We start from the raw sequence: 26,878 nt of genomic DNA, 5'->3' as shown, positions 1-26,878 counted from the left end.
GAATGCAATTGTGGTTGAATAACTTGAGAGAGAGAGACTCTGAATGAAGGTTATTGATAAGTGGGGGAAGATAGAAACAAGAAACCTTGGTTATTCTCTATTTGTCAATTAGGTTACATGATGGCACCCATAGCTAAATATGAGTTGCAGTGATAAAGAAAAGCACAGACTATATTATTTGGTACCTCAAATATGTTTGGAAAGCACACAAGTATATTAGGGTGAAGGGTAGGTGTCATAACCCTACTCTCTCATTGATACAAATGCTCAGGGCAACAGCATTGACTTCTGTGAGGATTCTTTTCCAACGAAAATGCATAAAACAGCCAGTATACTCCTTATAAACTTACTGGGTAGGGTATGGTTCTAAAAGCAGTAAGAAACTGCCAAGATGTTCAGAACAAATTCAGAACAACGGACACCTGAAGTGTCTTATTGAGGTTCTAAAATGGTCTTGAGTAGTGCAAAAAAACAAAAGCTAAAGTCACAAGGCTAAAGAGATCCAAACACTGTGATGTTATCTCACTAAAGTACTGATTGGAAATGTGTCCATCCAATCAAAGTGCTCTGTTCACCAAGGACATTTTATATACAAGTTTAACGGGGTAAAATAACATTAATATATTTATATATCTATATATATATATATATTATATATATATATATATATATATATATATATATATATATATATATATATCGCGTAAGGTAATTTCAGTATTGAACAGTCCTGTTGTCCTGTTGTACAGTTGAGTATAAAATGACGCAATAAAATATATAAATACTTAGTAATCAGGCTCATGGTGCCTCCGGATGTTTACTAAAAAATCATATTAGTATAATTACGCCGCTCCGATTAGGGCAGCTCCCCGTCCAGAGATAAAGCCTCGGCTATCTGCGGACCTCATAGTATGGAGTAAAGGGGTCCCGTGTCTATAGGATATTAAATTAAAATGGTGCACTTATGTGTGGGCCGGCTCTACCAAAGGGGTATCGTCAAATCGCCTCCCGGGAAAACTCCCCATCGCGTTTTTTGGTTTAGAGACTGAGAAAAAACGAAATTTAAACAAAGACAAATTACAAACTTCCAATAGGTGCGCGTTATCGTTAAAAGGGGGATTTCTTTTATGATTTCTTGTATCCTATCATGGGCTGTATACCCTCCTCAAACATATGTACCAAATTATACTAACATCATGTTTAAAATAAATGCCCACAGAGCTCATATAGTCTATTGTTGACTACTTATTTTTATTTTGTATTTATTTTTACACTAATTTGTATCACTACTTTTTAAAGCAATAATTCAAATGATTTGTTTTACTACTTCACTCTATGTAATTTAAGGGGGTATTTGTATGTTGTCATCTTATCTTTTACTTGTTTTATATTTTACTCATTTTTGTTTTTTTTAATCTGTAAAGCACTTTGAGACAAATTATTACAAAAGGCGCTATATAAGTAACAAAATAGATCTATGCTCAAAATGAATCCCTCAGAATAAATTGTATTTTTTACTTTATGTATTGGGTAAACACTGCAAGGTTATAATATAGGGTTAGGAAAATAGTTATGATTTCTGAAATGCCTTTAAAGCAGTGTTATATTGTACATACTGGGCCCTAAGTGTTCTGGCAAATTTTATGAAAGGAAGCAAAACAATTTGCATGGTAGCCCCCCAACCAAAAAATAAAATAAAATAAAAATCATCAAGAAAAAACTTTGTTAACAAGGACCAGTTCAATTATGTTTACGACTAGTTTACTGCTAGTTTTAAACCTCTAATATGATTGTATTCCTCTCTGAAATAAGACTTTGCACTTGCTTCACAGTATGACCCACTGCATTCTGAAGAATTACAATTACAGAATGTGACTGAAGTCCCAGCAGCACTTTGCTCCATTCTAATCAAGAGATAAAATAAATAGCCATAGGATTGGATACCCTTAGGAAAAATAACCATGGTACATAATGGTACTAGAAAGATACTACCAGAGTCATGCTACCATGGTTCTACTATTCTAATACTGTGGTTCTAGCACGGTCGCGTACCATAACATTAGCATGGTACTACCACAGTTGGTTACTGTGCTACAACCACGGTTTAACCACAGTTGTGTACCTTGCTATCACAGTGGTCTTACTAACCACAATAATAAACACATAGATACAATGATTTATCCATAATATCATTATGTTTAATTTGTGCAAATTAAGAAACAATTAAAAACACAAAGCCATGTTTAGATGACAGTTCTGTTTCTAATATTAATAATACGTTGCATGAATAGAATTAATTTATAGCTTTGGAGGCGACATACTTAATCCATCACTGAAGCGCAGCACCCGCTTGACTACCTTGACTAACTATGGGTGCAACAAATGATTTACAAAATGACTTGAGGGTGGTCTTTTTATTGTCCATTTTTCATTTACTTAAAATATCTTGCATCTCTGAATGGCCTTATCTGCGTCATTCTCACTGTGCATCTCAGTCTCCGTCTGTTCAATTCAGCTTTGCTCAGCCTGTAAATGGTGTATTCGGTTGTTTCCGCCTTCTTTCCGATCAGAGACGGGAACGCCTAGTCTCAGATTAAACGCAACACGTGTTGTGCTAGATCATGGTTTTCGGCAAAGTCGGACAGAGTTTGACAATGGACCGGAAAGGGATTTTCGAGATGATTAGCCAAAACTGATCATACAACTTAAATTGATTTATTTATGTGATAGTGCCCGTCGATAATGGCTCTACCTTGTGATAGTTGACCGCAATGGGAGTTATACAACTATCACATGGTAGAGCCATCAAAGGGGGCTCTATTTCTATTATAAAATTATTTTTACCATTGTTTTCACAAAAAAACCACCTTAAAACCTAAATTTACCTTGAACATCTACTGATTCATTGGGTACCTTTCCACTATGTAAAGACATTCTAAGAAAATGTGTTATTGTGCAATATGTGCGTATATGATAACAGTACAATATTAATGCTTGTATACTGTTGTTTGTGATGTGCAGTACGAAATAAATAAATAAAACAAACAGTAATTCTAAGTGCCTATGTATATTGCAGCTAAGACATACGCAGTTAGATAGTTAAAAATGGAGAGCCAACTCCAGGAGCGTGATATATCTGAATCCGCAGTATATAACGATTATGAATCCTTTATGGATTTCATGTGGGCATCTAAAGTGTGTAGTACTGTCTAAAAATGAAAGACATAATTCAGTCAAATATTTGTCTTGTTCTGCATTACATCATATTGTTTCACTGATGCAGCATCTAAAGTAAAATACAGTGAATAATAAGCCTATGACAGACATTTGACTTTTTAAGATGATAATGATTTAAAGCCTGGCAGATTAATTGATTACTTGCCAGCACAACATGCATAGAGAACTGGTGACTAGGAGGCTTCAGTAATTTTTACTTCCTCTGCTGACTTGTTATTTTCTACAAATAAATTTGATGTGGACAACTGTAGCAGGGTAGTGTTGTAGTCAAGGCTTGTCAGTGGCAGGAAGGCAGACCCAGAAACAGCAGTTGCAGTTTTAAGTGCGAAGCACACTTTTATTAAAACACAAAATAAACAAAGGCACAGGGGCCAAAACAAAAGGTTCAAACTAAACAAATCTGGGCACCAACACTACTATTCAAGTTGGGCATTTGCCTTCACTGAAAAGTTCAAACACTCACCCACAAAAATGATTTAGCTTCCTTTTTATACCACATGGCTGTGTCATGGGTAGGGTGATAGCGATAGCCAGTGTACTAAAATAACTTAAATATTAGTAGCCAGCTATGCCACCTTGGGTTTCAGAAGGGCAAGGACCTTAGTGGCTAAGAGATCTTGTAATTATCTCTACACAGGTTCTTTTCGATCCCAGGGGTTCCGTGCACATAACGACAACAAGTTTACAAGGTTCACTTTAAAAATACACACACAAGGAAGCTCCCACTTAAACAAACAAAAATACAAAGTCTAGAAATGCTGCTTAGAGCTACCCTCCCGCAGGTAAAAAAAAACAAAAAAAAAACTATTAAAATCACAGCAAATCCAACAAAGGAGACAAGGTGCAATAATAATGCAGTTTGTAGTTAGTAGTCCAGAATCCCACCGGAACCACCCTCCAATCTGCCGCTGATTCTAGAGTGGGGAGATCCCAGGAAACCTGGGAAGTCAAAAGTAGCTTTCAGGGAAGAGGAAATACAGGTAAGCAGGATCACAATTCCTCCTAAATCCAGCAAAGCTGGTTACGTCCCTTTAGCTACACTTGTGCCCTTGTATGTCTCCACCTCTGACTCCCCAGCCCGGATGGAATCTGCGTTGCCGCTCTTCTCTCCTGGACTCTGGAACCAGTAAGTATCACTGTCGTCAACTGTGGTCTGTGATTTCACTGCAATTGTCATTTCATCCTGTTCAGGCATATCTCATTGCCTGAAGCAGCGTTAGAATGCTCTCACTTGTTTCAATTATCAGACCGGCACCGACTGTGCACTTTCCTTTGCCAGCTACAGTGTCTGTCATTCAGTGCGCTGACTTTGAAATTAGCAGGTAAGGTGTAGGTAAGCTTTTGCTATATATACGGTGACAGTTACTTGTTAGATTTAAAAATGTGGTGCAAGAGGAAAACACTAAATTAGTATGGTGCACAACACCCTGACTTTGAAGTGAAAGCTGTAAAGAAACGTGGCACAGGAGATATGTAACTGCAAACCAGGCAAACAAATGCATGCTCTGTGTTCTGAAGCGATTCTTCTCAATGCTACTGGTTGAGGGGGTGTCGTGGAAACATGGTATCTGGGTCCATCTGTGCTGAAGCAGGTGCCTGTCCATTCTGCTTCTATAGCAGGAGCGAGGGGAAGCTCAGACTCTGAATAATAAGTACAAGATAGTTCTGTTCAATTATCTGTTTTTTTTTCTGTGCATATTTTTACTAGTTAATGTATGCTATAAATGTCTGTGTAATAAACATTTATATGCTGCATTTTCTGCGGTTTATTTGAGCTTTTTTAATTGTGTAGATTCTTTATCTTTACAAGGCATAGCTCTGCATTGAGCAAACGTCATTTCAGTTTGAATGCTGTTCTGTTAGAATGTTGGTGACTATGGTTTTGTTGCATGTTGAATAATAAAGGGATCGATTTGACAAAAAATAAAAATCGAATAGTAGCAAGCCTAGTTATAACTAGAGGGGCAGAGCACCAATTTCTATTAATGCACTCTTAAAGTGACAGTTTTGTCTACAGGATCATTACAACTTGCAATGCAGGCTTTCAGTAGTAGTAAACAATTTTGTAATAAGCATAAATTGTCTCTTTTTTTAAATATCACATCAAATATTTTATTGAAGACATCAACCTGGAGTAGCTAGCTGTAAGGTCGCCTTATATTCTTAAGTAACTGCAAAAATGTCTGACCCTTTTCAATACATTCTTTTATTGAATTTAGATTAAAGTATCAATCCCCAGCTAAAGGTATGAAGAAAGATATTCCTTAGCATCTGAGCCTTGGTCATTCCATAGAATTTCTTTGAAACCTGTAAGAGACATGGATAACAGGTGCTTCTTTGAGAAGCTAAGATGGTGAGATAGGATTAATGAGCTGCCCTTTATGGTCTCCCACAGACTATATTTCTAATTCTTTGTGTGGGTAGCATCTTCATTAGGAAAAAAAAAAAAAAAGATTTTGACCTTCAAGAGCCTTCATGACAATTTATAACATTTTTTTAATCAGGAATACAACCAACTGTAGATAATAATGCTGTTATTTCATTAAGTGGTCCAGGTGATATGTTAAACCACAAGAGCAAAGTTCTGGTGACAAGACAAACCACATGAAGAAAGATTAAAAAAAACAAAAAAAACAGATATTCATTGTCAGTCCCAGTAAAGTTGCTGATACCCTATATACAGACATTACACTACAGGTACCTAAATAATGCATCGACAACACATGTTGAAACATGACAGTGAATGAAGTCAATGGCAATCCTGCTTGTTGGTCACACTTTTTAGGGAGTGCGAATAGTGTATTAGTACCAAGTAAAATGGTTTTAGTCTTTATTGGAATATATTTTGTAATTGTTTTGATACAGTTCAATTGTACACATTTCCATTCCATCTACCCCAAATGCATCTGGCTGTAAATGTCTTAAGGCAGCAGTTCATTGTACACTTTCTATAAAAGTATACCTAGAACTATTGCCTAACGCCTCCAGAAAGATGAAAAAAAGACTCCAATCACTAAACTAAATATTGGACTTCAGATCTAAAATATCTGATCAGTGCTGCTGCAAACAGAAAGTAATGTAGTGATAGAAGGTCAGAAAGCACCTTAAGGGAATAACTATATTGTAGGCACAAACACACTGCAATGAATCATTATGACAGCAATCTAAAACAATAAAGCAAACTGAAACTTAAAGTGACATATTAAAACAATTATTATGGAACAAAACAAGGAACGGTTTGTAAAACGGTGGCCATTTTAATCATTCAATCTCTTCACACACACACACATATATATATATAGTGTGGTAGAGTGGCAGACAACAGTGTAAAAAGCAGGCTTCAGACAGTAATTATAGTGAAGCGCAACAGTGCACGCTTAGTGTTTAGAAGGGTTTTAAACAAACAAAACAAAAACAGAACTCCAATAAGGAGTACTAATTAAACAGTTGTTTCTAACTAAACCATGGGACAGTTAAGCTGTTAGCCTGCATTAAGGAACTTTGGTGTTTCCACCAAAACAAAATTACCCACAGTTGTATTATTGCAACTGCAACTGCAACACTCACAGTGTTCTCTCTCTCTCTCTCTCTCTCCAAACACTCTTTATACCAGACCCCTGGTAGTCTCTTGCACACACCCAACAAAGGAATATATTTATTTCTCCTTTTATTATCCTTAATTACAAACACTCAACCCATCCTTCCCTTGTGGTTGGGACAGTGCACCTGGAGAAAGTTTCGTGAGCACGCCTGAATAAAGTGCCATAGAAAACCACAATGGAACTGATTCTTCAAGTTTTTACCGTATAAGGGACATACACTAAAACTGGAAAAAAGGAAGCAAGTGTATTCTGCCTAGACACAATTAGTATATGATCAACAGTAACTGGACTAAAAAGGTACAATCCATGTAATTTACAAGCTGTCTGTCTGTCACAAATGGTGTGTAAGGAGTGTTTATAATTCCTACAGCTTGCCTGCTAAGAAATGTAGATCATATAGTCTTTATCAACACAAATATACTGCAAATGTCATGGATATTTTACATTTTAACAGAAAACCAAAATTGAATTAAATTTGTCTAGCTTTGCCTAGGTATAAGGTTTGATTTAACACCTCAAATACATAAGGCACCAGGAAACAAAAGGCTAATCAAACCTTACGTTTGAATTACCCAGTCTAGTGAAGGAAGGGGGGTTTAGCACAAAGTAAAAGGTGAAATAAAGGAAAAGAAAAGAAAATGTAGTTTGAACCAGCTTAAAAAAAAAAAAAAAAAAAAACAAGAGATTTGAAACAAAATTATTGATTTTACACTAGAAGCCCCTTGGCAGTCATTTTGGCGGTTTTTGGTTTAAAATGTAATTTTCTCCAGTCGTGTCACACATCTGGGGCTGCGCGTTCATGTACCTTTCTGTCTGTATGTATTAAATATTCTTACAAAGCATGAAACGCGGGAGTGCAGAAATGAAGGAAATATATTACATTATACCTAAAAGCGCCAGGAGCAGTCACATTGACAGCCACACAGAAAACAATTGTATTGTGATTATTCAGAACAGTATTCTACTTTATTATTTTTATTTACCAGTCCGCAATGTGTTTAGCTGTAATTAGATTAGTCTCTACTCTCTGCCTGAGTGAATGATTAACAGTCTATTGTTTTTCAATCAGCTTTTTGAAAGGCTGCCACCTGCTTGTCAGCTGCGCTGCACTGGTCAGTCGATTAGCATCGAGACTAGTGAAAATAAACACCAGAGACCGTGGCGTTTTACTGCGCAACAAAATATGGAGTTGATGTTTTTTGGATCAGATGGCATGGAAGTATTCCGTGAAAGCTGGCTCCTGACAGTGGCCAGTTTAGGTGTTTTACAATGTATTGGACATAGCAGCCATCAACTCCTTGGCACTTTACAAAGAATGCACGGAGAAGAATTTACCAAGGAGGGAATATATTTTACATGCAAGAAGCATTTGGAACAGAGGGAGACTGCCAAGCGTGTATCCACAGCTGAAGCTGGCAAACCCGCTGAGAAAGGCGATGTGGAGAAGAGCTTTATCTGTGTTGATTGTGAACAGCCATAGACTTAAGGTAAAGGAATACCCTTTTGTCGAAAAAAAATAGGAAAGTAAACTTTTAAGCTCTGCGCTTCTGTAAAATTATTTTCTAAATTTATGTTGTTGTTCAGTTGCTTTTGTTGATCTGATAATAAACCGATTGCAGTTGAAAAGTAAAAAATGTATTGCTTTCGTTTCAGTTTAATAAATATGTACCGTATGTTGTAAACCGATGTCTGTTCAGATGTTTATTTATTTCCATTTTCTTGTTTTGATTAGTAAAATAAATGTTCATATACAGTGGTTTGCAGAAGTATATAACCCCCTGCAAAGTTTTCACATTTTGTTGGCACCTGAGCATACTCCATGACACTTTCAAATTAGACTTTACATGTAGAATCTTCACAAACTATGCCACATTGATAAAGTTAAAAAAATGCATATAGAATATAAATAAGTGAGATTTACAGAGAAAAACAGATTAATCTCAGTTACATACTGTACTGTAAGTATTCAACCTCTTTGCTACTGCGGCCCTAAATCAGCTCAGGTGCAAATGATTTGTTTGAAAGGTCACAAAATTAGTGAAATGGTTTCATCCTGTGTGTATTCAAAGTGGTTTAACTTGCAGATCATTTCTCTCAGGTACATACAGATTTTCAAGCTGCAACCCACATAGTGAACCAACAAAGCAACCATGAAGACCAAGGCGGGCCAAATCCTAGCTCTTTCTAGCTCAGTGCAGTAACGTCTGTCAGCATTGATTCTTATTTTGTTCGAAAGAAGAGGAGTCAGGCTTCAATTCATGACCAAATTCAATGCGATACTCGGCCAAACAAGGATTTTAGAGCCCTGCGCACATCAAACTTAAAAATCCGAAACGGCAGACAATGTTCGCATTCTGGTATTCTGGTAATGTTTGGTGCAATTGGGCAGAAATTTTGTGTGAAACTTCCCAACATATAGGGCTATCATATAAACGTCTCAAAATAATTCGATATACATATTTTCATGGTTTATTTTTCAATAAACTGATCATTTTTGTAAATGTGTTTTTTTTTCACATTTTCTTATCTGTGAGGTCTTGGAAGCACTTTTTATTCTAGATTCCAACATAATATGATATAAAAATGTGTACTTTAAATTTTGATATAAATAACATGCTTCTAGGACATTCAGAAATGTGTTTTTTACTTGGGGAAAGGCACATGGCTTCCGGTTTAAAGGGTTAAGAATATTAACTGTCTGATATCCCCTACAGAAACAAGAATCAGGAAAATGTGACGTCCTTTGCAGAGTGGTGTGCCAGAAGTTTTGCAGGAACTATATAATAAAATTATATATACCAATATATGATGCTTATATTCAACAGATTTTTTTTTTTTTTTTACTTGTTACACAGCTGTTCAGGAACTGCAAAGACATAATAGTCTAACTGCATAAGGGAATTAACCTCTAATACAAGAAGACGAGCTCCTGGAACATTGCACGTCTTTCTGGGCTCCTTCCCTGTCACTAATGGGGAGCAGAAAAAAAGTAATTTCTTTAAAAACTGTTTCATAGTATAATGTTGTATTGATTTTATTCATAAAGTGACTGGTTCTCAAATTATGATTTGATTATTTTTTTACAGTATATATTAATATGTACAGATGACCTTGTTTCCTGTGGCACTTCTGGACTGTATTCTTGCGACAAGCTCTTTGGGTTAGAATTGTGAAGAGTAAGCGTCCTACAACATAGTCACTGGGGACTGAAGATCTTGACAAGATTTTAATATTCGAATCACATATTATTTGACTGGTTCTGATATTTTACCATAAAAAAATACTTTAAACAGCACATGTAAAATAAACTGGGAATGTGAAAATAAATTGGACCTGACACGCCTGACAAGCGCTGAATAAATGGACCGCTAGGGTTAATCGATGGATTAAAAAACATTTTTTCAACCGGTCTCAGAGAAATTCCTTCTTCCTCATTTCAAGGCAAAAATCTTCATTCTGATAATCAAGAGCCAAAGTCAGTTCAAATTCTTATCAGTAAAGAAATTAAAAAAGGAAATCTTTGTTTTCTTTCCAGTTCGCGAGTATGTCATGTCACCTAAGTGACGGTGTCCCCTCTTTATATGTTGGGTCACCTCAAAGACAGTAGTCTCCCTCCTGTTTGTCGGGTCTCCTCAGCGACGGAACCCCCCTACTGCATATGTTGGGCCATTGAAGAGCTGGAATCAATTTTGTGTTAATATTACTAATCAATCTGTTTTCTTTCTGGTAGGAGCTTCTTCGTATGTCGGGTCATCTCAGAGACGATGACCCCCCTTCTGTTTGTTCGCGCTGCTCAATGATGGAACCCCCCTTTATATGCGCAGGGTCTTCGAAGGATAGAGCCTCTCTCTTAATATGTTCTATTTGCTACTAACTTTATGTCCTAAACATTACAGCAGATGGCCTAGCTCCGCCCCGTGAATAGACACTGAGTAAAGCAGACATGATTGGTATGATTTCCACAAGAAAAGTTGAAAACACTTTTCAAATGTTTACAAGTTATTTTATAAAAGGAAAAAATATGATGTTTCTCAGTTGTTTGGTTCTAGTTTTGTAGGTTTTTCTCTAGGGTTTTTAAAAAAAAAAAAAAAAAAAAAAAAAAAAAACTCCAAATGTTCAGATAGATTGTGGATGGAAATCAATATTAAAACCTGTCGATAGCGTCGTCATTTTTGAAGCATTACACTAGTCAAACATGCGCCAAGCAACAAATTAATTGTGACAGACAATTTATATAAGTTTTTAAATTATTATTTTTTTTTTATCTGCTACAAAGGACAAAAGGATAAAGAGGTAATAACACATTAAAATGCTTGAAGAGGGTTTTTTTTTTTTGTTTTATTTATGTTAATGATCACTAACCTAGCCCTTGGGTTTAGTAAGGATAAGGCACTAATTGGTTTTTCAAATGACCGATGTAATCCGACATGATCCTTAATAGCAGCAATTATGTTTGGTAACATTGCTACCTTTTACTGAACATAAATTCTCTTATCTTGGCTGTTGTACTAGAATAGCTAATCAAACAATTCTTTAATGTCACTAAACTGTTTTGGCTATATAACCTAACATTCTGTTGCCTTTTGTATAGCTTCTCCGCACTGTCTAGTTGGCTTAAGAGATTCATCCACTACTACCCCCAAGTCCTTTTCATACATAGCCTCCTCTATTTCATTACTATCCATGCTGTACTTGCCTCTAATGTCTTTGCATCCTATGTGCAACACTGCATTTATTCACATAAAATGTCATATGCCATGTGTCAGCCCAAGCTTGAATCTTGTCCAAATCTCTTTGTATTATTAAAGTTGCTGATTATGTCTTGGTCCATATGTATAGTATTTCTGAGTGCTGGAAAGGGACATTGCTTTTGGAACAAGCAAAAAGATACAAAGTGTAGGATTATTTGGGAACATGCTGATGTGTTTTATCCCTCTTAACCTTTAAAATGGCTGTACGGTTCTATAAATGAGTGTAGCTTCCATTACAATTAACTGCATTTGTCACTTGCCAGTTTCTTATTTTTTTAAGCACCTTGTAGAACACCAGTCATGTCAGCTCTAAAGATTACAGCCTATATATATTTTCTGAAGCCACTTATAGATTAATATAATTGTATGCCATGACATTGCTGAACAATTTCATCATTTGGTGATACTGAATTTCACCTTTCTGTACTTTTCTTATATGGTAAGATATGAATAACCTGCTTTTCACCATGCATATGAAACCTCTTTTTAAGGATATCAGCAGATATTTCAATACACTTAGATTAGGTATTTATAATGTTTTATAATATTCGCAAACCCACCTCATGTAAAGAACCTATCTTAGTGTCATACAATAATCACATTACTGTTCCGGAATAAATTACAGTATCCACCACTTACTCCATACAGGGTTATTTTGGGCAGCCGTTTATAATAGTGTTTGCCATTCCCATTGATTTAAAAAACAAAGGCATTGTTTATACTGTGTTAAGCACGTCGTATATTTCGTGCAAACTCAGCTGTTTGGATCTCGTTATGTGCACTGCTTTATATTGTAGTAATCGCTCTTACTAATCCACAAATCAGCTGTTTTCACCTTATTATCTTGCAATTCACAAAGATTTCAATACAAAAGGCAGCACTTTACTATAGTAAAAATGGACAGACTGATCAATCAGATGTTTGCACCTCGTTACTGAGCAATTACCCCTGTACTGTACCTTGGCTATATAATCCCTGTACACTGTGTCGAGTTTAGAGTTTGGAAAAACAACACCGACTGCAACAGCAAGCCTGGCTGGAAAAAGAAAAGCGATGAGCATCAGCACGAAAATTCAGTGTAAATAAAATGTCTCTGTTAGATGCTGTGCGGTTGCTAAAGCATGCTTGGAACTCTGTCAATCAGCAACCAATGCAACGTTGCTTCAAAAAAGCTGGGGTTTCTGTAGAGAGAGTTCTGTCTAAAATACAACTGAAACTGAGACTCTGACAACATCAGACGGGGGTCAGAGGAAAAATCCTCAGCTATGTCACCTTAGCAACCAGAACACTGCCTGAAACAGACACCAATGACGTAAACGTGCATGCTGCGCTTGTAACACTGCGCTGTGCTATGGAGCAGCAACTGGATATAGAGATGAATTGGGATTTTTAGAAAATGCTGAAAGTTTGCCGTCCATACTTGCAAAAAAAAGATCATCCAGATGCGTATCACAGAGTTGGAAAGAATTTGCAGTAATGTAGCTTACCTGTACTGTACATTTCTGCACTTGCATTACTTTTTTGCACTTACGTTGTATCACATTCATAGGTTTTAATACATCATTTTTATTAGTGTAATGAGTATCTTAATAATAATTTTTAACCACATACATGCTTGTTTGTTTCGATTACTGTACTGGTGATTGGGGGACTTTTGAATGTCAGATTATTGTGTTTATACCGTCCATCGCTTACTTCAGTGTGAATCACGTTAACACAAATGCGTCATTCTAAGTGGTGGCGACTGTAATGCAATCCTGTTTAATTGTATGCGCATGTCCTTTATACCTTTCTTTATCATTCAATTATAGGCATCTGTCAGATTAAGGACTCTTTTGTAATGCATTGTATATTACGGTTGATCTATATTCTCTGTTCTTATTCTTGCATATACTCAAAAATGTTTTTTAAGAAAAAAAAAAGAATACCATTGTTTGATTCTGTTTAAAACATGAATTTTTACATTGGCTATGCAGTGCATTTCCTTGATGTTGTCACATAGCAACTTTTGGAACCCTTGGGTAACGCAGCTTTAAAATATTTATCAACTGCAACCTGCCTCTCTGTTTCCTCTGGTGGCTGTCCGATGCAGGGTTGATGTCGATGTAATGTCCTTTATTGGCACGGTTCCCCGGCTGAATCAATTGCTGCTGACAGGTTTTACTCTGGCTTAGAGACACCATGTGAAATATAATGATGACAATTATTCCCTCTGTTTGATTTGCTTTTTGCTATCAGAATTATTTAGAGAATATTAAAAACAAGAACAAAAAAGTTGTACCATCTTCACAAATTATGCAGCATAGCCTTCATTCAGACAATAATACTAAATGTATTTCCACAATTCTAACAATGCTGTTTAACATGCAAGTTGACTTGAAACTGTTATGAGCATCTTGTTAGTATTCTCTTTTGTACTTTCTGTGCACTCTAATATAATTTAATTTTGTTTTGTTCATTTTTTTTCAGAAAGAGAAAAAAGCATTGCTCTTAATTAAAAGGAAAGTACGTAAGGGTTGGGAATCATCAATGGATATCAAGGAAAGCTAGCTGTGCTTTCTAAGAAAATGCAATTGGGCCCCTCAATGAAAGGTGAACTCTGTCTTTTCCAGAGAACATATTAAGGTAGTGCAAATATACTGTTAGCAAACTTAAAAAAAAAAAAACTGTAAGATCAGTGTGTCCTTAATTCTTCACTTTGGTTATCTATATTAATACCGTAATGGTAATACTTGGAATAGGTACTGTATATGTAACTAGAGCCCAGGTAGTAAAAATTAGAAGAAAAAAAATCTCTACATTTGAGATAGTTCCTATATACTGAGGTCTACAATAACTTGCACTGACTGGAAACATACAGTAGAACACAGCATAACAAAAGTTCAAGTCAGTCTTGATCAAGTATAGTGTGAAATAACTGTGAAAAATACTGTTACTGTTACTGTAAAAATGTAGTAAAAAGTTTACTGTACAAAGCATTCAATGTACTGTATTCATAAAATAAAAGTGCACGTTAGTAAAAAAAACAAAAATTATCCAAATGTATGAATACAACTCAAAAATATGAGTACAGCTAATTTTATAAGTACAACTTTTAACAGTTATTTCACGCTCACAACAACAAGCCTGTATGTGAAGCTCAGGCAGCCACAGCTGAATGCCAGTGCAATCAATGAGTTTTGAAATGTATACTCAGGTTGCCACTTGTATTCTAGTGCAAGTGTAGGGATAACTGCATTGTGCACATTTTCAGCTGGATATGTACTGTTCCACCATTTTATTATTATAATGTATATTAATAGTTTGTTTTTATATCCATTGTTTTTAATTACCTCTTTGCAACACGTTTTACTCGAATATGTTTACGAAGGAAAACAAATAAGAAAAATAATGGCATCTAAATAAACACCACTATCGTGAATATTGCATTTGAATTGGTGTATTGAGCAGGCTGATATGTTTTTTGTAAAACACTAATTATAATTATTATTTACTGTTGTCTAAAAAGCTGCATTAATTTATGACGCACTGCTAGGGACATAATTCATACTGACAACTCATACACTACATACTGAAACCTCATACAGTACATAGTGAAATTGCATTTATTTTACAGTTTAAAAAAAACAAAAAACAACAGCATACACACAAGCATTGACGCTAGATGCCTTTCTCAGTGTGTATTCAAACAAAATGTACTACATTTGTATCTAGTTAATTGGTGGTTATTACAATTAGTTCATTTATTAGTTCTTAAAGGAACGTACTAAACATAAACTTAATACTACAATAAAACATTATACAACAGTTGTTTCTCAATGAATTATTTTGCATCAATACAATTACAGTAATGGAACCAATAGAAGTTCCTCATTTAAACTTTCTGGCGATTCAATTAGAAGCCATTTCACTTCTGTTTATAACAGTATGTTATCAAGATCACCACCCCTCCTTGGACTCTTAACCAATTCAATATCCATGAATCTAAGGGTGCAGATGTCATGTCCAATTAGGTTAAAACAACAACAGGAACAACCCTCATTTGTCAGGTTGTTCTACCTATAAATTTCATCTGCTCTGACTAAATGCTTCCCTAGATTCTTAGCCCTTGTCATGTCCGTACATTTCTTTAATTCTCTAGCAGAATAACGGGAGGCAAACAGGAGGGCAAATAAAATTAAATAAACTCTTATAGTGCATCGTTCGTGTGCTGGCTTGCAGATTTTCACATACCCAGACAACAGTTAATTATGAATAATGACAGACTTGGTTATTCAAAGTTTAATGAATCAGAATATATATTTATTCGTTTGGTTACTTAGTGTTTAATTGAATCGAGTGACCGCAGATCTCCTTCCAATTCTAGCTCACAGACAGTCCAGGCAGTTTAGTGTCTTTGTAAACGAACAGCATCAATAATACATAAAGCAATATGGTTACGTTATGCACCTCAAGCAGTCTATGCCATCCATTTGCATTAACACATACAATATTACAACATCTCTGGCTATTAAAAATCCTATCCTATAGCATCATGTTTCAATAATATAGAGGCTCTGAAAAAAACACCAGCAGTCAGCTTTGCAGAGGTCTTCAAAAGATTGTAGTGCATACTGATAAATCACCTCCTGATCATTCCGTTTATCACCAAACTCCTCAATAATGCGATCCAAGTCATTATTTTATTACTATAACATCTGAAAAAGCTCTGCAAATGTTTGTTATATTCTTTGAGTGCTGGATGCAGAAACAGCTACCTCCTTTGTTATGTCAATGCTATTTCTGTAGTGCATGGGACTATGATATTTTGGATTCGTTTGGCTCCTATCGTTCTCACTCGGCCATTGAAAGGTTTTCTTGGCTTTTTCTGGAGAAAAAACAACTAGAAACCTGTGCTTTACGTCTTTTTGATGATGTCGAACACAGTACGACACTGGACTGGAAAGGGAAAATTGTAATGTCGGACCGAGTCCGACATAGGACCGCAAAGGGTTAAGACTGCTGCAAATACTAAAAGAAATGGCTGTTGTTATTTCTGTTAAGTTTAATTTTTGAAACAGGCTTCACAATGTTATTTGTACTGGACTTTTCTATCCTGTACATCATTGCTACTGAAGTAAAAATATTTTCATTATGTATTATCGCACATTCACAATAACCAACACTCAACAAACTAATTTCTATTAAAAAAACAGCACCTGCTATCCTTACTGGGCCATTTTAATTATGCAATTCTCATTAACCCCCTGGACAGAACCTTAATTTCATGTCTTCTTGCTCCTTTTCCACAAGATCAAGCCAGGAAGTTCGGTAAAGCATATCCCAGGAATCCAGGAAGGACATAAGAATGTGTGCATTATTAATTCAAAACTGTAACAGGCTTTCCCTATTCTACAAAGACTACATCTCAGCCCTCCATGACATTTCTAAGATTCAGGGATTCATGAATAATCATATTCCCCAAGCTGATCCCAGCAGCAGCTCCAGTCCCATTGCAGGCGTTCCATCCACAAGGTTGTCTTGCACCATAGGGTGTAACTGCTATCAGTCTTCTGTGCTCAAAACTGGATTCTTCCTATCCACTCAATCAGATTGGATCCTCGCTTTCATCACACATGCAAGAGACTCCCTCCATCTGGCTCTAGGCACAATTAAATCATTCATTAGCGGGAACCAGTATCACTATCATCTATTGGCAGTTTTTCCCCTATCTTGCTGTCTATCCCAACAGTCCATCTCACACTGCAAGGAATCATCAAACATAGCCAGAGTACAATTTAGCATCAGCAATTGCATCCGGTTCTCATTCAGCCTCTACCATTAGACACACTCTCTCCAAGCATTCAAAAGCAAATAATAGAAGATATACACCTTTCACCAACTGGAAAAATAGTTTAAACAATAACATTCAGGTATTTTTCCAAATAAAGATATTAATGTTACACTCAAGTTACGCGAGCTCTCAGTTAGATACAGGGGTACTATGTTATATGAGTACTCAATTCATGCATCAGTTCATCCCTTATCGACATAGCAATAACCCTTGAAAGACCAGCTAGCATGCCTGGAGTGGGGGCTACCTGACAGCCGGGGCCATCAGAGGTTTTCCCCTTCTAGGAAGGGTTTTTTTTCCTCTCCACTGAGCGGCAGGTAATCACATACCCATACCACATGAACACTATTTTAACCTCTCCAGTTGGTCTCATATGTCCCTTCTTTTCCTGTCTTTTCCAGCTATTTCTTTTGTGTTATGCACTGGCACGACTATTGTTTGTCTCACAGTGAGGGGAGCTCTGTGGGGAGCCTGGAAGGTAAGAAACCCCCACCCCCACCCCCACCCCCCCAAGTTCAGATCCACTCCCCTGACCTTAGGTCAGGGGACTTTTCTCCTTCTTTGCTCTGTGAAGGAAACGAGACATATATTTTATAAATAAGTTTATTAAACCAGCGCATGTAATATTAATATAACCCGTGGGAAACCTATGTCAGACTATGTCAACATACAGGTTGTAATTTTCCAAAGGGAAAGGTCCGATGTTGGGGACCTGTCTGACATCATCAAAAAGATGTAAACAGAGGACTCTAGCCCGAGGAAAGTTACCGACTCATATGGCTGAGTAATATCCAATTAGGAGCCGAAATGACGAAGAAGCCGAAAAAAAGAAGTATCTTATAGCCCTACGCATCATAGAGATAACACGGACATAAACAAAGGAGATAGCTGCTTCTGCATCCAGCACTCAAAGAATATCACAGGCATTTGCAAAGCTTTTTGAGACGTTATAGTAATAAAATAATGACTTGGATCGCATTATTGAGGATTTTGGTGATGAAACGAGTGATCAGGAGAGGATTTATCAGTATGCATGTCTATAAAGAGATAAGTGAAAAATACAGCGAACAAGGGGAGGGGCTTGGCCGGAAATACAGTACTGAGTGTCCATTTGCAATTCAGTGCTTTTTAAACCTGTTTTACTCTGAAAAAAAAAGATTTTAACAGAGCATGTAAAATAAACAGCGCGTGTGAAAATAAACCGAACCCGAAGCGCCTGACAAGCGTTGAATAAATGGACCCAGTGCTGAACTTTTTAGTCCAAAAGTTCAGCACTGATGAAGTTAAGACTGACACCAACCTCAATGGTATCAGCAGCATCTTCATCATTTGTTGTACATATAAATGAAAACTGTGACAATCTGGTTCATAACCTAATACAGATGCCTTTCCAAGACTTAGATTAATGAGCTTTCTACATAGTTTTAGCCTTAAGCCTTTTTAGCCAAGGTACACTGTGGTGTTTGTCATAATATTTATTCATACTTTTTTCATCTCTTTAAACATGTGATCAGTACAGTATCATCACTTCAACACAAAATTGCTAATATTTGCAAATATGTATCTTCTACCTGGCAGATTTGTGTTTATCCTTTATTCTACTAAAATGTTTGGCTTCATTAAATAGTCTAGGTGAAATTGTAGTGCCAATGTTTTAATGACTAAATGAAAATATCCAATGTTTTAAGACAAAAGTGTGATGTAAAATATGAAATGAAAAGACATATAATTAACTTGCGTTTCATTAATTTCACTAATACAGTGGGTCTGGACCACCAGAGAGACAACGAAAAAGAGCAGAACACCTGCAAGGGCTTTCATTTCAATCAAGATAGAATGAGGTTACCAAAAGGTCAAGGTAACAAGAGACATTAATCAAAGAGTTTGATACCAAAGTCACGTGTACATCCTAAAGATGACTGAAACCATAAAAGTCTGTACAAATTCAAAGAGCTATAAACCAAAAAATATTGGGACATACACATTTGCTGGGAGCTTTACAGTTCAATCAACATTTACTGGCACTTATTCTGCCCCTGAGTTATGTGACCTTTTTTTTCTTTTTTCCTTATGCATACAATGCAAGGTTCTGTGATTTATTCTTCAACATGAGTTGAGTACCTAACAATGCAATACAGGCCATACTATTATGCCAGTGACTTACATGATTTTAGAATACGGTATATATGTTCACATACTGCATGGAAAGTGGCTCAAATATTTTGACAAAGCGAGACGTGATCCATCAACCCCCACTTTAAGGTTTTTGAAGACTGTTTAAATTCAATTGAAGTGTTTTGTATGTATTTTCCTCTTCCTAAATATAAAGCAAGTTTGCCAATGCTCTTTAAAAAAAAAAAAAAAACGACACGTTTTCGGTATTTCAGTAAAGCTTAAATTAACTGTTATTCTGAGTCTGCTCTGTGCACGTGTACACTGAAAGTAAAATACATTTAAACATGTTTAAATAAATAAGGTACATTGCTCTCACATACAGACACACTGGAGATGGCCCATCATAATCACTTTAGCTGACTGCTAACATTTATTCCGAACCATGTTCTATTTTTAAATTGATGTCAGTCCATAATACTTTGGTTTGCAGTTCAGTGAATTCTCAGACTTAAAGTTTCATGAAACGTGTAAATATAACAAGCACTTGAAAAGATAGACGGTTCTATCTCTTACTGTGTAGGCTGAGTTATAAGAAGGAAACGTTGTTGAGTGTTACACTCTTATTAAACCTTTCCATCTCAATGGTTCCTAAAGCCATGGCAGGTTTTTTAAAGAATGTAAGCTATTAAACAACTAGTAAAACCAACAAAGCTGAGTTGTTTCTTAATATTACCTTCTGGTGATGATAGCACAGAACTGAAAGGATTTGGGAGCAAGGACAATACACCATTCGTCTTTGGTATTTATGTATTAAACATGAATTATAGCAGGTGATTATCCCCGTCACCTTGCCTGAAGGAACGATGTTCAGTTTTTACAGAGCTATCAAAAACCTGCTGTGTCAGAGATTAGCATGATTTCAGGTTATTGTCAAGCACATGAGAGTTAGCTAGTGAGTCATATCCCACTTAAAATGTACACTATAGGGCAATATAGACAAGTATAGTTATATTGTCTGAAAATGTATATACACACATTGGAGCAGATTCCCCATAATATGGTGGCATTGTTACTGAATGGTACATGTGAGCTGCCCCTGTTTTGGATATAAATGAAGAAAATGAAATCAAACTTTTAAGGTTACAGAATTACCGGTAGCAAGAAACAACTAAGGTGCATTTAACTAGGTGCAATTAACCTCCTGACTTAGTTATTTGAAGCCTTTTAACATCAACATTCCATTTTATTTTTTAACTTGGCGCAGTTCTAAATGTGTTTTTGAATATGGCCTGCAGTGTCCTGGCTTCCTTTTTTTCCTTTACCCTGATTATCCTCTAGTTCTATAGCCTCTGCTGCCTTCCATTGACTAAGCAGGGAGCCACTCCAGGGTGTGTACTTGTCTAATAATTGCCTGCCTCCAGTGCACAGGGCACTTCGTGAACTTTTTAATTAAATAATTTACTTAATTTCACATTTTGTAAAAAAAAAAAGCGGTTTGAGGTGAAAACTGAACAACACACCAGTCAAATGCACACTTATATATATAACATTAAGGTAATGGTAATATGTTTGATGTTTTCATGCTCGTACACAACAGTCACAATCTATCTACAACTGAAGCCTTTAATTCTGAAGGTAATTACTTTTCTTGTCATACAATTGACTAAGAAAGATTTTTTTTTTATTAAAATAAATAATACATTGTTTTAACCTATGTTAATTGTTAGTTTTCTCTGTATTATCTCCTTAATTGTGTCCCTCACAAGCTGCTTACTCGTTGTGTGTTCAATAGCTTCCATGCAATAGTGACTGCTCCTTGAAAAGACCTGCTTTGAGAATGCTTCCTCAGATTGCAAAGGCACATTTTTTCCCCGGTCTTCAAAACCGCTTCTGTTAATTGTTTTTTTATCCATACCTGGTGGTAGTACTGGCATAGAAACTTGGAGCAAAACACGGTACCAACATTACCTTCACAAGGCAAAGTCTGACTGCGCTTTATCACAAGTGACCCTAAAATCCGTCTTCCCTTGTACAAGGTGCGAGCACCTTTTTTGAGTGAAAGGTGTATGTGACCAAGATTTCTGACTTATTAATAGAAGCAGCTTAATTTATCTGAAGACTTCTCACTAACGATGGGAATGGGAACCTAGAGATGGGAGCCCAGCTAACAAGATTTCAGTTTTTGCAGGTATCCGGCTTTTAAAAGACTGTCACCCACACCTGTGAGCAGAAACTGACTCACTGGGAGCAGAAACTGACCCAGGCTCTAACAGCAGGCTGACCTTTGGGATACAAATTGAACTTTTGTGAAACTGCAACAAATATTGTCATGGCTGTAAAAATATAAAACCAGTAGAAAATATTATTAGCAGATGTGCACAAGCCTGTCGTGGTGGTCACAGAACCAGTCATATTAGACATGAATTGGATGATTTTAAATGACCTGTATTGCTTGAAATAATGTAATATACTCTTTGTCAATAATTACAGTAATATTGTATATGCTCCTTTCAAATAGATCTGCATACCCAGTAGAAAACATTGGGTAGCTGTTGTGTGCAGTCTGTAAAGGAACCTGCTGGAAGGAGTCAACCTTGGCAGGCTCATATCAAAAAACCTTGTTAGCGCATTCCAGTTTTATGAGAAAAGACAGCTACTTTCTTTTGTAACTTTACTTCCATTACATTCGGATAAAAGAAGGTAGGCGTTTATATTAAAATAAACATTTTTTAGAAAATGCTTACGGTAGTGTCTCATATTAATAAACACCAAAGATTAGCCGAAGGCTAGGATGTCTTAACACCTGCTTCAACTGGATTTTGTATGAAAAAAAAAAAGGGGTCAGACTTAATTCAGTCAGAATAACATTATTGCATTAACCCTTACTGGTCCATTTATTCAGAACCTGAGGCTCGTCAGGTCCAATTTATTTTCACATGCGCTGTTCAAAAGTATTTTTTTCACAGTAAAACAGGTTTAAAAGGCACTGCATATCAGAAGGACACTCAGCCAAGCCCCACCCCTTGTTCGCTGTATTTTTCACATATCTCTTCATAGTCATGCATACTGATAAATCCTCCTGATCACTCATTTTATCACCAAACTCCTCAATAATGCAAACTCCTCAATAATCCATGTCATTACTTTATTACTATAACATCTCAAAAAGCTCTACAAATGTCAGTTATATTCTTTGAGCACAAGATGCAGAAGCAGCTATCTTCTTTGTTTATTTCCATGTTATCTCTGTGGTGCAGGGGCTATCTGTATTGCTCAAATCCCCCCCCCCCCCCCCCCCCCCCCCTTTTTTTTTAGCTTCTCTCAGCTCCTATCGGTTTCACTTGGCCACTGGAAGGTTTTCTCGTCTTTTTCCGTAGAAAAAAACGACCAGAGACCTGTGCTTGACGTCTTTCTGATGATGTCAGACAGGGTCCGACATCGGACTGGAAAGGGAAAATTTTAATGTCAGACCTGGTCGGACATAGGACCGCAATGGGTTAATGGTAGCCTGTAGACGTAATTAACTGGACCTTACACTTAAAAGCTTAAAAAGACTTCATAACAGATTAGTGACTTCATAACAAAGTAAAATAATATTATCATTTCAAGGAGCAACTGTTATCTTTAAGTATCTGAATTAGAAATACATGTTATAAAATTATTTTTATAAATTATTATTATTGTTGAAAGAACATATAGTTAAAAACTAAAGTTCAGTACTTACTGACATTGTCATAATATTGTAATAATTGTACTGTGTGTTAAAGAATATAAAACCAGCATAAATAATATTGCAACAAATTATCAACAGGTTACAATGATTTGAACCTTAGAAAAATAATTTAATATCTATTTTACATTGCTATAAGGTATAGAAATTAGGTATTAGTGTTAAATGAGTGAGATATTGAATACTTTAGAACGTAGCTGTGGGTGTTTTAGCTTTTTGCATGGCTGGCCTAAAGGCTAAGCATGTAATTAACCATAACTCCATTACTGTATTGAAGTACTAATGCTATTAAACCTGTAAAGGCACTGGATCACTCAGATTGCTTCTTACTTGGGATTGATGGTGGTCTGCGCATCCAACCTATCCAAAACTGAAAGAACACTACTACTGCTCTGATTGATTAAAACTTCAAATTAAATGAGTCTGTGTGATTTTCTTGATTATCAAAAAGTTGTCTGGACATATAGCACACCCAGTGCACGAACAAAAACACTTACAGGAGTTTAGAACATCTCTGTCCTCCTTAAACGTCTCCCCTGGGTTTAAGACTGTGCTCAGAGCATATATATATATATATATATATATATATATATATATATATATATATATATATATATATATATATAAGTATGTGCAATTCTGACAGCTTGTTTGCACCTACCTAGACCCACATAATTAGACGCTAATGACCTTTGTCTCAGCCCTACTGTCTTTCATCAAAATTGAGCCCTGAGGCTTTGTAGGGTCACAAGTGAAAATCTCTTTAACCTGCCAGAACTTTGAAATATTGATGAAGAAATTAGCAGTAACAGAAAAAAAAAAATGTTGAAAATGGGATTTTATTTAGTCACGGGGTCCACTGAGTTCACGGATCAATAGGACTTCACTTCGTTAAAGTACCATGGCACAATGCTCCTATTCTATATTTGTATTGAATCTAATATAGTTTCCAATGATACATACACTGTTGTAATTAAAATGAATGGTGTGTGATGTAGCATAAATGTCACAAACAGGCATCATGATATTTCCCATCTCACAGTTTTCAATTATCACAATCTCCGGTTATGTCCACTGACAGATGGTACATTAGTGGTACTAGCTGTCCATGACCAAGTAAAGCATCCATTGAATTTTAGATGTCATGGCTAATGCAGTAATGCGGTGTTACCCATAGTTATCTATTTCTCAGCCGTGTCTAATGCTGTTTTGTACAAACAACAAAGACTAAAAAAATAATAAGTCATGGTGTCTTAACATATTGTTTAACTTGTCTCTCAGAAAGCTAAAGGGATGAAAAGAATTGTCTCTCAGATGGGAGTTTCTATCTGTTGCTTTCAATATAAATGTCATATTTGACCCTATCCCTCTAAACAGGACTTCCAGGGAGACAATTCCATTTTATTAGAACATGACTTCTATTTTTTAAAACAAATAGACTGAAGCAGTAAAACCCAGCATATAGATTAAGAAAAAGACTGTTCCAAATGCTTAATATAACCTTTTAATATTAACCCCTTTACAGCCAAGCATTTTATTACCGTTTGTATCATACTGTCTTTAACCCCTTGCGGTCCAATGTCGGACCAGGTCCGACATTACAATTTGCCCTTTCCAGTCCGATGCCAGACCCTGTCCGACATCATCAAAAAGACGTCAAGCACAGGTCTCTAGTCATTTTTTTTCTCAGGAAAAAGCAGAGAAAACCTTTCAATGGCCGTGTGAGACCGATAGGAGCTGAGAGAAGCTTAAAAAAGGGGCCAATATGAGTAATACACATGCACCACATAGGTAACACGACATAAACAAAGGAGAAAGCTGCTTCTGCATCCAGCGCTCAAAGAATATCACAGATATTTCCAGAGCTTTTTGAGATGTTATAGTAATTAAATAATGACTTGGATCGCATTATTGAGGAGTTTAGTGATAAAACGAGTGATCACGAGAGGATTTATCAGTATGCACGTCTATAAAGAAGTACAGTGCCTATAGAAAGTCTACACCCCTTATCAAAATTTTCACCTTTTGTTGCCTTATAGCCTGGAATTCAAATGCATTATTTTTTTTTTTTCATTTATCTACACATCCTACCCCACAACTTCCCAGTGGAAAAAAATATTCTAGAAATTTGTAGAAAAGTCCTTGAGAAAACCAAGCCTCGACCTAAATCCAATCGAAAAATTGTGTCATTACTTGAAGATCTATCAACGCTCCCCAAGGAACTTGACAGCGCTTGAACAGTTTTGTAAAGAAGAATGGTCAAATATTATCAAATCTAAGTGTGCAAAGTTGGTAGAGACCTATCCCAACAGACTCACAGCTGTAATTGCTGCCAAAGGTGCTTCCACCAAGTATTAACTCAGGGGGGTAGAGACTTATCCACTTATGATCTTTCAGTTTTGTATTTTTAATATATAATCTTTTTCTTAATAAAAACTTATTTACCCTTAACAGTGTGGAGTATGGTGTGTATGTATAAAATAAATAATAGCTTTTAACAAGCTAATGTGTTTTAAAGGAATTCTGGAATAATGCGGGACTGTTTCTTATTAAGACTGCAACGAAAACAACGATACTGTATACTGTGTATTTAAATGTATATGAAAGGTTTTAAATTAACAATTGCACAAAGTATATACATAACGAAGTACTGCACTTAGCTTACCTGTAGGGTTGGAGGAGGCCATGGGTGGATGCCAGGATAGGAAAAAAGAAAAACAAACAGAAATAAATTTGTTTTAAAACGCTGATGAATGCTCAGTGCGTGTTCCCCTGTGAAGGTGCACATTAGCAGAAAAGTGCGTAGTTTGTTATTCAGTAAACAAAATTGTCTATACAAGTAAAACTAAATCAAAATAGAGTTTAAAAGCATATGCTTAACTGTTTGTAAATGGTGTTTATTGGCATCAGTGTGGTGCATGGGCGGCGCCATGTTTGTGCGAGCTGAGCAGTACAATGAGGCGCCATGTTTGTGAGGGGCAGATCATACCTCGGTCGTACCGTAAAGCCTGCTTGCAATGCACAAGCCAAACTGAATTGTTACTGGTGTGTAACTGAAGGGCAGACATGATTAAAGTAAAGGGGTGTTGTCATTTATAAAAAAAATAAAATTGCACATTTATTAAAAATGATTCTAGGTGGAATTGTAATGTAAAACCTAGTGATTTTATATAACTTTGATATATTTATATAATAGTGATTTTATTTAATTGATATATTTATATAATAGTTGCTAACTGTATGTAAATGGATTTTAAAGTTAATTGTTTGACTTTTGGTTTCCTGTAAGGCGAGGAGTGATTTCAGCCTGAGTATAAAAGAGAGGCTGTGATAGAGTAATGGAGAAAGGGTTTAGAGAGATAGGTGCTGTATAAGTGTCCCGGCTAGACATAGCAAAATATAGATATACATTTTTACTGTTTTCCTGCCAAAAACAGCTTAATCATCCAGCACTTAGGATTTCTTTTCCTTTTGTTATGTAAAAAGTTTTTTTTTTTTTTTTTTTCTTAAATTGTTTTGTTATGATTTTGTTCTGTTCAGTTCCTGGAACATAGAAAAAAAAGAAAAAAAAAAAAGAAAATTTGCAAACAAAACTTCTGTTGTCCGTGTG

This window comes from Polyodon spathula, chromosome 6 (genome assembly GCF_017654505.1).
Source record: "Polyodon spathula isolate WHYD16114869_AA chromosome 6, ASM1765450v1, whole genome shotgun sequence".
Taxonomy (NCBI): domain Eukaryota; kingdom Metazoa; phylum Chordata; class Actinopteri; order Acipenseriformes; family Polyodontidae; genus Polyodon; species Polyodon spathula.
Note: the sequence above shows the minus strand (reverse complement) of the source record.